This window comes from Anser brachyrhynchus, assembly GCF_964034855.1.
Source record: "Anser brachyrhynchus genome assembly, chromosome: 1".
NCBI classification, from domain to species: domain Eukaryota; kingdom Metazoa; phylum Chordata; class Aves; order Anseriformes; family Anatidae; genus Anser; species Anser brachyrhynchus.
The window spans coordinates 159,879,482-159,894,103 of NC_137694.1; positions in this window are offsets into that span (position 1 = coordinate 159,879,482).

A 14,622-nucleotide genomic window follows, 5' to 3' on the forward strand; every position below is an offset into this window, starting at 1 on the left:
AAGAATATCTTAAACAATATTTCTAAGTACTATTTAACAAGACTAGGAAAATATGTTTGTTTCCTAAAATATATTTTTCACTACTTCTGACTTATAAATGTGCCTATTTCACCATGATGTTGTTGATGAAGGGCTTAGACTATGTATAAAACAGTGTTGTGTGGTATGTGCCAGAAATTTACATTCTTCCATCTATGTCTTGGATACAGAAATCTATGCTGCATAAAATGAATATATTTTACAGAAAAGAGAGAATTAGATAAGAAAATCTTTAAATATATCCACTAGATCAGATTATTTAACACTTTTTTTTTTTTTTAGAATGTTTTAATATTAAATGATATCCTTTGATTGTAATGGGTCTTACACAGCTAAGAAAATAAGTTGGGCTAATAGTGCATGTAATGTATAAACTTAATTACAATCAAAGAGTCATGGAATCACAGAATGATTGAGATTGGAAGGGACCTGTGGAGGTCAAGCATGGACACCTACAGAAGGTTGCCTAGGTCCATGTCCACATGGCTTTTGAAGATCTCCAAGGAGGGAGACTCCACAACCTCTCTGGGCATCCTGTCTGTTTCCAGAAGTGTTTCCAGATGTTTAGACGTAACCTCCTGTGTTTCAGATTGTTTCCATTGTCTCTTGTCCTGTCACGGGGAACTACTATGAATATGAGCCAGCAGTGTGCCCTGGCGGCCAGGAGGGCCAACCGTGTCCTGGGGTGCATCAAGCACGGCATCGCTAGTAGGTCAAGGGAGGTGATTGTCCCGCTCTACTCTGCGCTGGTGCGGCCTCACCTCGAGTACTGTGTGCAGTTCTGGGCACCACAGTATAAAAAGGACATGAAACTGTTGGAGAGTGTACAGAGGAGGGCGACGAAGATGGTGAAAGGCCTGGAGGGGAAGACGTACGAGGAACGGCTGACGTCACTGGGCCTGTTCAGCCTGGAGAAGAGGAGGCTGAGGGGAGACCTCATCACAGTCTACAACTTCCTCGTAAGGAGGTGTCGAGAGGCAGGAGACCTTTTCTCCATTAACACCAGTGACAGGACCCGCGGGAACGGGGTTAAGCTGAGGCAGGGGAAATTTAGGCTCGACATCAGGAGGGGGTTCTTCACAGAGAGGGTGGTTGCACACTGGAACAGGCTCCCCAGGGAAGTGGTCACTGCACCGAGCCTGTCTGAATTTAAGAAGAGATTGGACTGTGCACTTAGTCACATGGTCTGAACTTTTGGGTAGACCTGTGCGGTATCAAGAGTTGGACTTGATGATCCTTAAGGGTCCCTTCCAACTCAGGATATTCTATGATTCTATGATTCTATACTGAAAAGAGCTTAGCTCCAACTTTTTTCGCCCTCCCCTATTTATATAAATTAGTAAGGTACCCTCTGAGCCTCCTCTTTGTTAGGCTAATCAGTCCCAGCTGTACCAGCCTTTCCTTATAGGAGAAATGCTCCATCCCCTTGATCATCTTTGTGGCCCTTTATTGGCCCTCTAATATGTCCTTGTCTTTCTGAGACACATCAAAGAAAAGAAATCAGGAAAAAAAATCCATTAAAAAGGTTCATGCTTCAGTGATATGATGACTCTCTCAAAACAAAAAACAAACAGAACCCCTCTCTCTTTACTCAGGAATATTATCATGCTGTCTGTAATAGGTCTACTGTTTCTTCCTTCCTTTGCCCCATCTTTTAAGGCTGTCACTGACTGCTTATCAGCTCCCTTCCTCTCTTTTTTGCTGTTGCATTTGCAGTGGACCCATATAGCCTAATAACTTGTTAGTCAATGTAGTGGGTTTATGTGGCAAGGTTTTGGTAGCAGGGGGCTGCAGGGGTGGCTTCTCTGAGAAGAACCCGGAAGCTGCCCCGTGTTAGTTAAGGGGCCTGCCGCTGGCCAGAGCTGATCCACTAAGTGATGTTGTTTGCACTGCTGTGAGACCAGATTTAAGAAAGGGAAAAAAACTGCTGCACAACAGCAGCTGGGAGAGTGAGACGTGACAAACAGCCCTGCAGACACCCTGCAGTCAGTGCAGAAGGAGGGCAGGAGGTGCACTAGGAGCTGGAACTGAATTCCCCTGTGGCCTGTGGAGAGGCCCATGGTAAAGCAGGTTGTCCCCCTGCAGCCCATGATATACCACAGTGGAGCAGATCTCCACGCTGCAGCCCGTGGAGGATTCACCAGCGGAGCATGTGGATGTGGCCTGGAGGAGGCTGTGGCCCATGGAGAGCCCCTGCAGGAGCAGGCCCCAGGCTGGAGCTGCAGCCCGTGGAGAGGAGCCCACGCAGGAGCAGGGGGCCTGGGGGAAGCTGCCGCCCGTGGTGGACTTGTGCTGGAGCAGTTTGCCCCTGATGGATGGACACCATGGTACGGACACATATTTAGAGCAGTTCTTGAAGAGCTGCTGCCTGTGGGAAGCCCATGCAGGATCAGTTTGGGAAGGATGGCATCCTGTGGGAGGGACCCCATGTGGAGCAGAGGAAGAGAGTGACCATGAAGGAGCGGCGGAGATGAAGTGCCACAGACTGACCGCAACCCCCATATACCCATTCCCCTGCACTACTTGGGGGAAGGAGGTGGAAGAGGGTGGATGGGGGGAAGGTGTTTTTGTTTTATTTCCTTTGTTTTTGCACTTCTCCAGCTTGTTAGTTAATAGGCAATACATTTCTCTAATCTCCCTTCTCTGAGTCTGTTATGCCTGTCATGATAACTGTTGAATGATCTCCCTGTCCTTATCTCAACCCTTGAGCTCTTTGCATCATATTTTCTCCCTCTTTCCCTTTGAGAAGAGGGAGTGAGAAAGCGGTTGTGGTAGAACTCATCTGCCCAGCTGAGTAAAACCACCACAGTCAAAAATCACACAACTGACATGTTGGAAAAAATTTGAGTTTTACAGGTCTGACAATTCAGAAGAACTTTGAGTAGTTATCTGCTGAAATTTGCATGTTTAGTTCTTTCCTTTAAATACTAGAAAATAAGCAATATTCACTGTACAAAAATATGTAAATCTATTTTAGAGGAAATGTATGAAATGTATATAAAAAAATATTTTCTCAGGTATAATTTATGTCAAGTAAAACTATGTCTGACCATAGTTAGGTGTGTAAATTATTGTAAGAATAATAGCAGGTCAAATTCCTTAAAGTAATGGAGAGATCACCAGATCAGTTCTGTGTTGGGTCAGGCTGCATACTAAAAGGATTATCTAGTTAACTGGAGGCTTAGCTGTTGTTCATAAATCCTGCAGGGATATGATACTCACTGGAGGGAGACCTTGAGAGAAAAGCCAAACAGAAGGTAACAGCTTGAAGAACTGGATTACCCAGGACACACTCAAATTGTAGGCACATGTGTTGTAGGCAGTTGATTTGTTATGATAATTTTGGTTTTAAACTTTTGGTAAATATGCCCAGAAGCAATGCAATGGGTATGTAGTTATATGCTTCAAAATAAATAAATTAATCTGTGTAGGTGTGAAAGCAGGAATTTAGTCTCCTTTCATTTCTTTGGGCAACCAGCCATTAGTTCTTTATGCAGCACTTCCAGGTACTGGGATTTTTGAATTTACATGAATGAGGGATGAGCGTTACATGTACACTATATAGAATGCCATTCTGTGACAACAGCATTCCAATCCATCAGCATATATATATATAGTTCCTAATCTCTCTGTAATGTATGTGTGAATTTATACATATGTATGTCTTTCCCTTTGCAAAATAAAAGAATAAATAGTAGTTGATGATGCAAATAAATAAATAAATAAATAAATAAATAAATATGTATCAATTAATTCTATAATGGATGAAATGCTTACCAATGCATTTTTTTTTATGCTCATGCACATTAATTCCATTATTGAGAAATGCTGAGGTTATATTCCATGTAAAAAATAACTCTCGCTATTTCACACCCTAATTAGGAACAAATTTGAATTCACCTTGCAAAATGCATTAACGTTCTGACTTGAAGGTACAGGTCAAATGTAAATTACCTGGCAATTATGAGTGAGAGTCCAGAAAGTGCCAGTTTAAAGTGCCTGGAGAATATTTTTTGTTGACCTCATTAGACATATTTTAAATGAAAGATGGAAACATGAAGAAAAAAATGGGAAAGCTTTTTATTTTAAAGTTATATTAATAAGTAATGTTGATAATGCCTAGGCCATAACCAAGCAAAAAGATGAAACTTTTTAATAAGAGAAAATAAAAATGTAAGTTACCAAATATTTTATATATAGATTTCAATGGTAAAACACTAATGTGATGCAGCGGTCACTTGGAAAATATCTTTAAGTGGAAGTTTGAAAATGTAATCTCCTGAAATCTCCTTTCAATCTCTTGTATACAAAATTTGGGACATAAGAGCTGTACGCTACAGGCTTATTTTATACAGTTATCAAATTTTAAATATATGTATTAACTATGAGACATTTGCTTTCCATTTTCATGCTATTAACAGTTATTTCCAAATGTAGAGTTCTTTTTCTTGCCTTGCTTTGCCTCTTGCCTTTTCCCATTAAGTTCTTTTAATTCATTTGTAGTTTTCTAGTATTGAATAATCAAAATCACAGGAGGCGTAGTAGCTTAAGTATGATGTAGTTTCTCAAATTATTAAGGGGAAAATATTGATCATTTTGAGCCAAAATATGTCTGTGGCAGAGATCTTTGGATGATAGTTGACAAATGGGATCCTACTGAGTTCCTGAACTCAAACAAATGAAAAATGCATATTTTTACAGTCATCAAGGACTAAGACAATTTTCATTGTGATTTTTTTTTTTTTTTGTATCATTTGGGGAACAGACTGAATTACTACTGTAATAAATAAGAAATATCTAAGCTACAAAGGAAATACACATTTCACCTGTTACCAGACTCTGACCTATTTGGTTTTCACTTTTAAGAACAGGCTAGGACAGATTATAGAAATCCCAACAAATCCTAAAAGCCTTCTTAGAAAAGGAACCTGTGAAAAGGACAGTTGAGGAATCAGTGAATAAAGTGAGTAAATAATAATAAAAAAATCATAGACGTATAGAGATCACTGTAGCTATGAGCTAAGCAGACATTTGGTCCCATTTAGTAGGTCTATATTAATGTTCTAATGTAAGGTTTGAGCAGGGATTTATACTTCTAGCTGCTGCTCCATAAGTATATAGGTCTTTTACTGGTCACATCATGTCTGACAGTCATCTGAAAATTTTAATGTCTTGGATACCTGTTGACATCTCAACTGTCTTCAGGCAACTGAATAAAGCTTCCAGGAGTGTTCAATTTTAGACTGTAGACACTAAATTATGATGAATAAATGTAAGAATTTTCATGCCAGATGGATTTATAAACTCTTAATACAGTCAGTGGAGATCTAGAGACCAACAGTTTAAGCATAAATACCTAATGTTATCAGTATTTTATTGATATAAACAAGAAATCTGTTTACAACTGTTAGATAGTTTAGTAGCATCTGTGAGAGGGTCGTGTTTTTCTGCCATGCTACTTGGAAGCCAGCTGGGCTACTCAAGGCATTTCAGATATCATTAGACAGATGTCCAGATAAGTAGGTAACTGAATTGAATCTCTTCATTCTCCTGTTGTATTTATATGGAATAAAATGGGAATTTAGACATCTATCCCACATGTATATGTATATCACACATGCTAAAGAGTGGGAGTCAGACGAACTAAAATCCATCTTGAAAGTCTGTGTGTCACTAGTACCTATGTCATTCCTATTGTCGTGGTTTTACCCTGCTGGACAGCTGAACTCCACAACAAGCACTCTGTCGCTCCCCTTCCTCTGAGGAAAAGGGGTAGAAAATACGATGGAAAGGGCTCAAGGGTTGAGATAAGGACAGGGACATTGCTCACCAATTATCATCATGAGAAAAACAGACTCAGCATAGGGAGATTAATAAAATTTATTCCCTATCACTAGTAGACTAGAGCACTGAGAAACTAAAAGCAAACTAAGAACACATTGTCCCCCATCTGTCCTCTTCTACTTCCTTTCCCTGAGTGGCACAGGGGAATGGGGAATGGGGACTACAATCAGTCTCTAATGCTTCATCTCTGCCACTCCTTCACGGTCATTCTCTGACCCTGCTCCACATGGGGTCCCTCCCGTGGGATGCCAGCATTCCCAAACTGATCCTATGTGGTCTTCCCACAGGCAGCAGCTCTTCAAGAACTGCTCCAGCATGGGTCTGTACCACGGGGTCCATCCATCAGGAGAAAACTGCTCCAGCACGGGTCCCCCATGGGCAGCAGCTCCCCCCAGACCCCCTGCTCCGTGTGTGGGCTCCTCTCCATGGGCTGCAGCTCCGGCCCGGGGCCTGCTCCTGCAGGGGCTCTCCATGGGCCGCAGCCTCCTCCAGGCCACATCCACCTGCTCCACCGGGGGCTCCTCCACGGGCTGCAGCGTGGAGATCTGCTCCGTGTGGGACCCATGGGCTGCAGGGGGACAGCCTGCTCCACCAGGAGCCTCTCCACAGGCCGCAGGGGAACTTCGGCTGTGTGTCTAGAGCACCTCCTGCCCTCCTTCTGCACTGACCTTGGTGTCTGCAGGGCTGCTTCTCACTCTTCACTCTCCCATCTGCTGTTGTGCAGAAGTTATTTTCCCTTTCTCCAATTTGCTCTCCCAGAAGCCCAACCAGCTTCGCTCACTGGCTCGGCTCTGGCCAGCGGCAGGTTCCTTTTGGAGCAGGCTGGATCTGGCTCTGATCTGACATGAGGCAGCTGCTGGATTCTTCTCACAGAGGCAACCCCTGCAGTCCCTTTTCTACCAAACCCTTGTCATGTAAACCCAATACACCTATTGAGCTTAACTTATATTTTATTTTGAATATGTTATAATCCATTATTTTGTATTGCATATTGGTATGTGTTTAGCTATATGGATATATAAAAGTATATGACTTTTTTATTAAGTACTATCTTATTAAGTACTATCTTATTAAGTACCTAGTCTTTGTTATTAGGTATTTAACCTATCCAGATAAAATTAGAATTCCACATTTAATGTTTAAAGAATGAGTAACTATAGTTTTCTGATTTGCTATTTGTTCTGGATTTTACATGTGCTGTGAGGTTTTGTGAATGGAGTTTATATCTGTCAAATTGGAGATTATAAAATACATGATTATGGTTTCTGAAAAATACGTGCATTTGATTTTCTTCTTATTTTTTTTTCTTCCTGCTGTATTCACTGTTGATAAAAACGAATAGGGCAAATGTGAAACAATATACCAACAATATAAGTAGGACAATACCTGTACTTTCAGAAGGTAAAAAACAACACAGTAGTAATATTAAAAGATATAACCATGATTGATATATGGAAAACACTTACATAAAGTTGGCCAAGAATTTACATCTGGTCACTGCCTTTTTTAAATCAAATGTAAAACAGTTGATGAAGGCTATTTATTTTTAGGATGCAGTTGATGTGTATTTTGGTGGAATTTTGGTGAGAAAGCAATTTACCAAAAGGGTAGAGAAGACACAGGAAACTACAGACCTATTAGTCTAACCTCAGTCCCTGGAAAAGTTATGGAGAAGATTATTCTGGATGCTATTGCTGAAAGGCATTTAAAGATTGAAGCTACATACTCATACGTACTCAGCATGGGTTCATCAAAGGAAAATCCTGCTTTAGTAACTTGACCTTATTCTATGATAAGGTCATCTGCTTGGTGGATATAGGGAAAGTGGTGGATGTAATGTCTATGTATTTCAGTAAGGATTATATTATTTATTTATTTATTGATACTGTCCCTCACATCATCCTTCTAGAAAAAAATGTCCGACTGTAAGATAAACAGGTTCATGATACACTGGGTGATAAACTGGCTCAATGGTAGGGATCAAAGGTTATAGTAAATGAAGCTACATCATGTTTGCAGATGATCATCAGCAGTATTCTCCAGGGCTCAATTCTAGGGCCTGTCCTGTTCAACATTTTTATTAAGAATCTATTTGCAGGACTGGAGTGCATCCTCAGCAAGTTCACTGCTGATACTAAACTGCGAGGTGCTGTTGACTCCCTGGAGGGACGAGAGGCCTTGCAGAGGGATCTAGGTAGATTGGAGTGCTGGACAATAATCAATGGTGTGAAGTGCCAAAGGAGTGGAAGACATGTCCTATGAGGAGAGGCTGAGTACACTTGGATTGCCTGGTCTGGAGAAAAGGAGGCTAAGAGTCCTCTACATTGCTCTATAAATCGTCTTGAAGAGAGGAAGTGGAGATGGGGGTACCAGTCTCTTCTCCCTGGCAACAGATGTCACTCCCAAATGTAACTCGTGGGTGTGACATAAAGCTGTAGCAGGGGAGGTTCAGGTTAAATAGAAGGAAAAATGTCTTTATTGTTAGTGCGGTCAGACACTGGAGCAGGCTTCCTAATGAGGTGGTTCCCCATGCCTGTCAGTGTTCAAGAGACATTTGAATAATGCCCTCAATAATATGCTTTAATTTTTGGTTCTCTCTGGAGAGGTCAAGCAGTTGGACTCAATGACCTTTGTAGGTCTCTTCCAACTGAACTATTTTATTTTATTTTTATTTTATTTTATTTTATTTTATTTTATTTTATTTTATTTTATTTTATTTTATTTTATTTTATTTTATTTTATTTTATTTTATTTTATTTTATTATTTTAATTATTTTATTTTATTTTATTTTATTTTATTTTATTTATTTTATTTTCTTTTATTTTACTTTATTATTTTATTTATTTTATTTTATTTTAAATTCTATTCTACTCTATTTATTAATTCAGCTTTTTATTTATATTCATGTACGCACTACAATATTTATAAACACATCTATGGAAGCAAGACTGTAAGGCATCAACTCAGAAATGTGTGGGTATGTCAAACAGATTGGTTGAGATCATGCCTTATTTTGATGATGTATTTACTGAAAAAGAATGTGATCTTGGGAGGAATCCAGTACATTGTGCTTTCTGTGCAATGGCTACTGTGCTTTCCAATGTTTTTTGTAATACTTGTATCCTATTCATTAAATGATGTGTCAAATATGTCTTGGCAAAATAGCATGAACAATCCTCAAACAATCTAGAAAGTCCAGGAAGTTAAATTCTACTTACTAAGCATATATTTGACTGCATATTTTTCTTGACTGGAAATGCAAGATGCTGTGAATCTGCCTTTCAAATGATACAATTTATTCTTTTGTATATCCCCTCACTCCAGTATTTCATCTTAAGTGACATTTGAAAACTAGACTTATCACTCCAAATCAAATATATCACCCACAGCATGATGTCAGAGACATTTCACAGGCTGCAAGGGATCACAGTAGACTCTCTAGAGCAATTTCATCAGTATCACAAATCAAGCATGCTTTCTGCTGTGTGCTATTTGTGACGTGTGTTTTGTGATGGTTGAGTATCAGGCTTTTTCAGTAACTCAGTATGCCTTTTACATGCATTTTAACTAGGTCAAACAATTAAGAATTATATAAATAAATTGTTTTCTTCTTGGCTACTTCCAATATAATACAAATATAACAGTCCCTGACAGGGTGTTTTCAGGGGATGTCACTAAGTGATGATGGAGAATTAATTCTTGAGTAGATCTGACCAATGCACAAAGCTGTGATTATGTAGGAGGAAAAAAAAAAAAAAAAAAAAAAAAAAAGGTAGATAGCTACTTAGGCTGCTACTTAGGCTGTTCATCTGTAACTTTATGACATGCACATGCTAGGGAACATAAGAAAAAATAATAATAATGTAGTATATACAGAAAACTTGTACTGATTCTGAAGACAACATGATAGAGAGGGTTTCATGAAACAGTTTGGTGGATATTTCTCTCTTCTGAGGAACAACTGTTAAATTTTAGCTGCAACTACAGCTTTCTTGTAAGAAGAGGCTGTGTGTGACCATCAAGTAGTTCTGAAGACCTATCTCCCTCTGAAGTAATAGTATTGTAGGTAGAAGGTGGAAAGTCTGTATTTGAACTATGGTACTTGAAATTTCTGAAACAACAACAGCAACAAAACTGTTGTAAGTAACCATTTTTTGTCTCTGGCTATGTCAATTTCCATAAATAGCAACAATTTTTCTGTATCTGCCATTTATAAAAAGGGAACAAAGAGTGTTCATATGCTGTATGTATATGTTGTAAGAATACATATATTAAAGTTTTGAACAGAAGAGAAAAAAAATTCTTTGCAAGATGAGATAATCCATCTAATAGACATTAGAAAGACAACGTGTACAACCTTCTATGACCATTTTTATATTCTTATACAAAATACAAGGATCTTTTTCCCTATTCCTTTAGGATTACTTATAAAATTTACCCATGTCCTTACTGCTTTTAAGCAGTGCCAAGCTCACACCAGTAAAAACATTGGCATATGTTACTCAGTGTATTATATGTTAGTTTCATTTTTAATTACATTTACCTTCCTTTGCAGTATTTGATGGGAAAATAAGAACAAAACAGAACAAAAATAAATCCAGAAATAGATCTTCTGAATATTAAGTTAAAAGTAGGGGACAGATAAGGTCTTGTGAAAATGATTCAGATTAATGAGATTAATGTTTTAGTAAAACAGGATGGGAATAATTTCATTCTTTAAGAACTTCAGCATATAGACAAAATGGTATGAACATGTATTTTCTCCTTTTAATTACAGCACATTGATTGCTTTGCTACAGTGAGATTGTTTCTCAAAAGAGGTAAGAACATTCTTATATTATGCATGCCAATAAGAATCCCAGTTACAGATTGTCAGAAGAGACTTAAAAAAACCTACTTATATGCAAGATTGCTACCATTACAGATTACAGAATATTTGAACAGAATGTTCTTGAGATTTTAAGGAAGCAAACATAAAACTCCCAGACGAATCTTTTTATTTCTTAATCACAAAGTGTTTGAGTTTGGAAGGGATCTCTGGAGGCCATCAGGCCCAACACCCCTGCTCATTCAGGGCTGCCTACAGCAGGTTGCCCATGACCATATACAGAGAGCTTTTGAAGATCTCCAGGGAGGGAGGCTCCATAACGTATGTCTCTGGACAACCTGTGCCAGTGCTTAGTCACCTACATAAAAGAAGTGTTTCCTTATGTTCTTATGGTAAACAAATTGCATGACAGTATTTTATTTTTTTTTATATACCTGAAAATGCCTGCTACCATCTAGTTTATGTCCAAAATAATCACAGAAATTTAATATTTATTGATGCTAGCATAAGTTAGCAATTAACTCTTTAGGCAAGTGAAATTGAAAACAACACTGAAAAAATGGTTTGGTTCTCAGGATCGGTAACAAGCTAAAAGAAGCCAAACAGAAAACATATGCAGATCATTTTATTGAAAAGACTACAGTGGAAAAGATTGCTAGTGACTGATAGTTTTAACTTGAGATGGGCAGCTCAGAATCATAGAATAATAGCTCAGAAAGATTCAATGTTAAACTCTGAATGCCTTTATGCCTCAGGCATCTCTTAACTGGGATTTTCCCTGACATCTTTACCATTGGTATGTTCTTAACTCTTCATAACACTAATTCCCATTGCTTTGCAAATTCTAATTACCTAGCCAGGATTAATACTACATTTTTCAATAATTTCCATAAATATATATATTTTTTCACCTCTTATGAGAGACATAGTGCATTGTTTCCCTAGTGCAATACTAGCTATAAAGTTAGATAAGTTACAGACTTATGCAAGGTTTTTGTACACTCTCTAAATAGCTAATATATTTAAACTTTTACCTGGATTATATCTCACATTTCTATAATGAAGTGTTAAATTAAGCTTCTGCTGTCTAAGTTAACTTTAAACTATCAAAATTATTAAAGGCTTTAGCATTATTATTTTTAGAAACAAGGGTGCTTCCTGTTATGTATCACAATTCAGTCCTATCTAAAGCTTCTGGTTTTTGTTTGCTTTTGTTTGTTTGTTTGTTTGATTGGTTTGGTTTTCTTTTTCCAGAACACTTTAGATATCATAGCACTCTTTATTAATGTCCTCTGGGTAATTGTCTTACTACTTCTGTACTGAACACAGTACTCAAAGTGGAATACTGCAGTTAACTTTTGTTAAATCTCTGCTTCCTGAGAACAGGTTGGCGTGTTCAGGTTTGTCATTTCCTCTGACAGAGAACAGTGAGCAACATAGAAAAATCTCTCTACTTTAAAAAATCGGAGAGAACAATTATAATCTTTCCAGTGGCACACATATAAAGAGAAGTAGCTTTCTAAAAAAGCTAACATTTCAATGTAATGATACCTAGTTAAATTGTTGGCATGAATTTTTAAGATGAAATAATCCTTCGGATGCTTTCTGTATTTTGCTTTTTCCATCTACATATCCTGATCAGGAGGTCAGAGCTTATGGCACAACTATTCAGAATTCTGTTCTTCTGTGCATACACAAACACTTCAGGAATTTGGTAATTTCTCAGGAGGAAAATAGCAAAAATAATAACCTTGTGTACCAACTGTTTTCTGTCCAGTAAGATAAATTAACCTCTCAGCTGCCAAAGCAGTTTATGCATATAGTAAGAGCAAAATAAAGTAACTGAAATACCACTTTTGATGTAAAAAGTGTCCACACTGCTCAGAGTTAACAGGAGACATTTGAAATGCATTTAACTAAACCAGCAACTTTCTCATACAGGAAGAGAATTGCTAAAATCAGTGTAAGATTAATTGCTTATGTTTTTTGTTGTTGTTTTTGATTATGTTTTGCATTTCATGTTGCTGCTGTGATTTCACTATTGGTAATCTGTTCCAAATTTAGTTTCCTAAAATACTTAGGTATTGTTGTTGAGTTTCCTAAAGAGGTTAGTATTTATCGGAAATTTAATAAAACTCAGGGTAATCAGTACTAGGTTGCATGTGGGTCTCCTATTAACAGACATACTGTGCTGATTAGTCAAATTATTCAACCAGAAGGACTTGTAAAAGTGGGTTCAAAACTTGAAATAGCCAATATCCCAAATTATAATTTAATACAATAATTCAAGGAGAGAGCAGGTGATCTGCCAAGTGCCAGAGAATGTAGGCAGCAGCACTGCCAGGAATAGAAAGCAGAAATTCTCCTGTTCTAAACAGACTTCTAAATAAATTCACCATGCTAAGAATTCACCATGCTAAGATAGCTGATGGCAATGAATGTTATATGTACATAAGCATTAAGTGGCAAAAATAAAAAATGGAGGGGGAGACAAACAAGCTGAGTACAGCATGTTGGATCAAAACAATGAGACAAATAACAGCAGAAGTATTGTGGCCACTTGAAATAGAAAGAAACAACCCCCCAAAAAACCTTCATTACTGTAAAAAGAGCAATAGTTGTTACCTTATCTATACTAAAAGCCTGATTTGATAAAATTCATAGATTTTCAATACAAACCATATTGTTTCCCATAAATAAGTGACTAGAAATTTCCTTTGCTTTTACAGGGAAGAAGAGACACTGAGGACAGGTTCTAATTTTTTTTTGTATATGTATGTATCTTTTCCTAAATGTGGGGGATTATTCAGTTCTACTGGAATATATGTATAAAAAAAAATAAGAATTTTAGCTCTTAAAAGCTATGAATTAAAGTACATCTACCAATATTGCAAATTCAAGTCTATGCAATAATTCTTTTAAGATTACACTTATGTAAAAAAAAAATCATTTTAAACTAAAATCACATTTGGTTTACATACTCTTATAATACTTTACATATATTACATATATACATATATTACTACCCGTTAAAAAAATGAAATAAAAAGTCCTGCAAGAATTAATCACAAAAGAAAATTATTCATTTCACGTAGAAATTTCTGAGATTTACACTTTTTATGTTTACCACAAGATGTTATCATAGCTGTTGAGGTATATTTTTGTGAATTTTAAATATTAGTATTCCTGTATTAGCGTTTACATTTTAAAATATTGACAGATAGCATATTTTGTTGTTTTAATGGCTTAAAATTTACTGCTTCTAGGACTTATCATGCCTTGCCTCTGGATAGATTACAATTAAATCAAACATTTCCTTAAAACTTTCCTGGTTTCAACTGAAAAAAAAAATATATTTAAGAGTTATGTCATTACATAGATTTAATGTATTCTTCTGTGATATAACAGAATTTAAACTAGAATCTGTAATAGCAATGCTATGAAGATTTTTTTTTTAATCTTTGTATTTTAATTCATGTTGTTAGCAAGGTAGGTTATTACAAAAAAAAAAAGTAATTTCTATAAGAACTAATAATAATATAAAAATATTTTGTGTAAAAGCAGTGTCTTTGCTCAATATACTGAACCAAAATCATACAATAATGTCTATCTATTCATTCATCTATCCGTCTTTTAGAAGTCCTTTAGGATTTTTCCTTCTTTGAGCAATACCAAGTTCATTCATTATCTCGCTTATGATATTTGTAGTATGGGAATCCTGTTTCAGTCTGAAACTTAATAATGGCAGGTCCACTATGATGTTTCAAGGCAAAGGAGGAGTAATCTGAAAATTTTACTGTGATGCTTCGTTGAAAGGTGAAGTTTCAAGCGTTTTACATGCCATGTCTTTAAGTTTCACGAGAAACCGCCACAATCTTATGGATTAAAACAATTGGATGCCATCAAATTA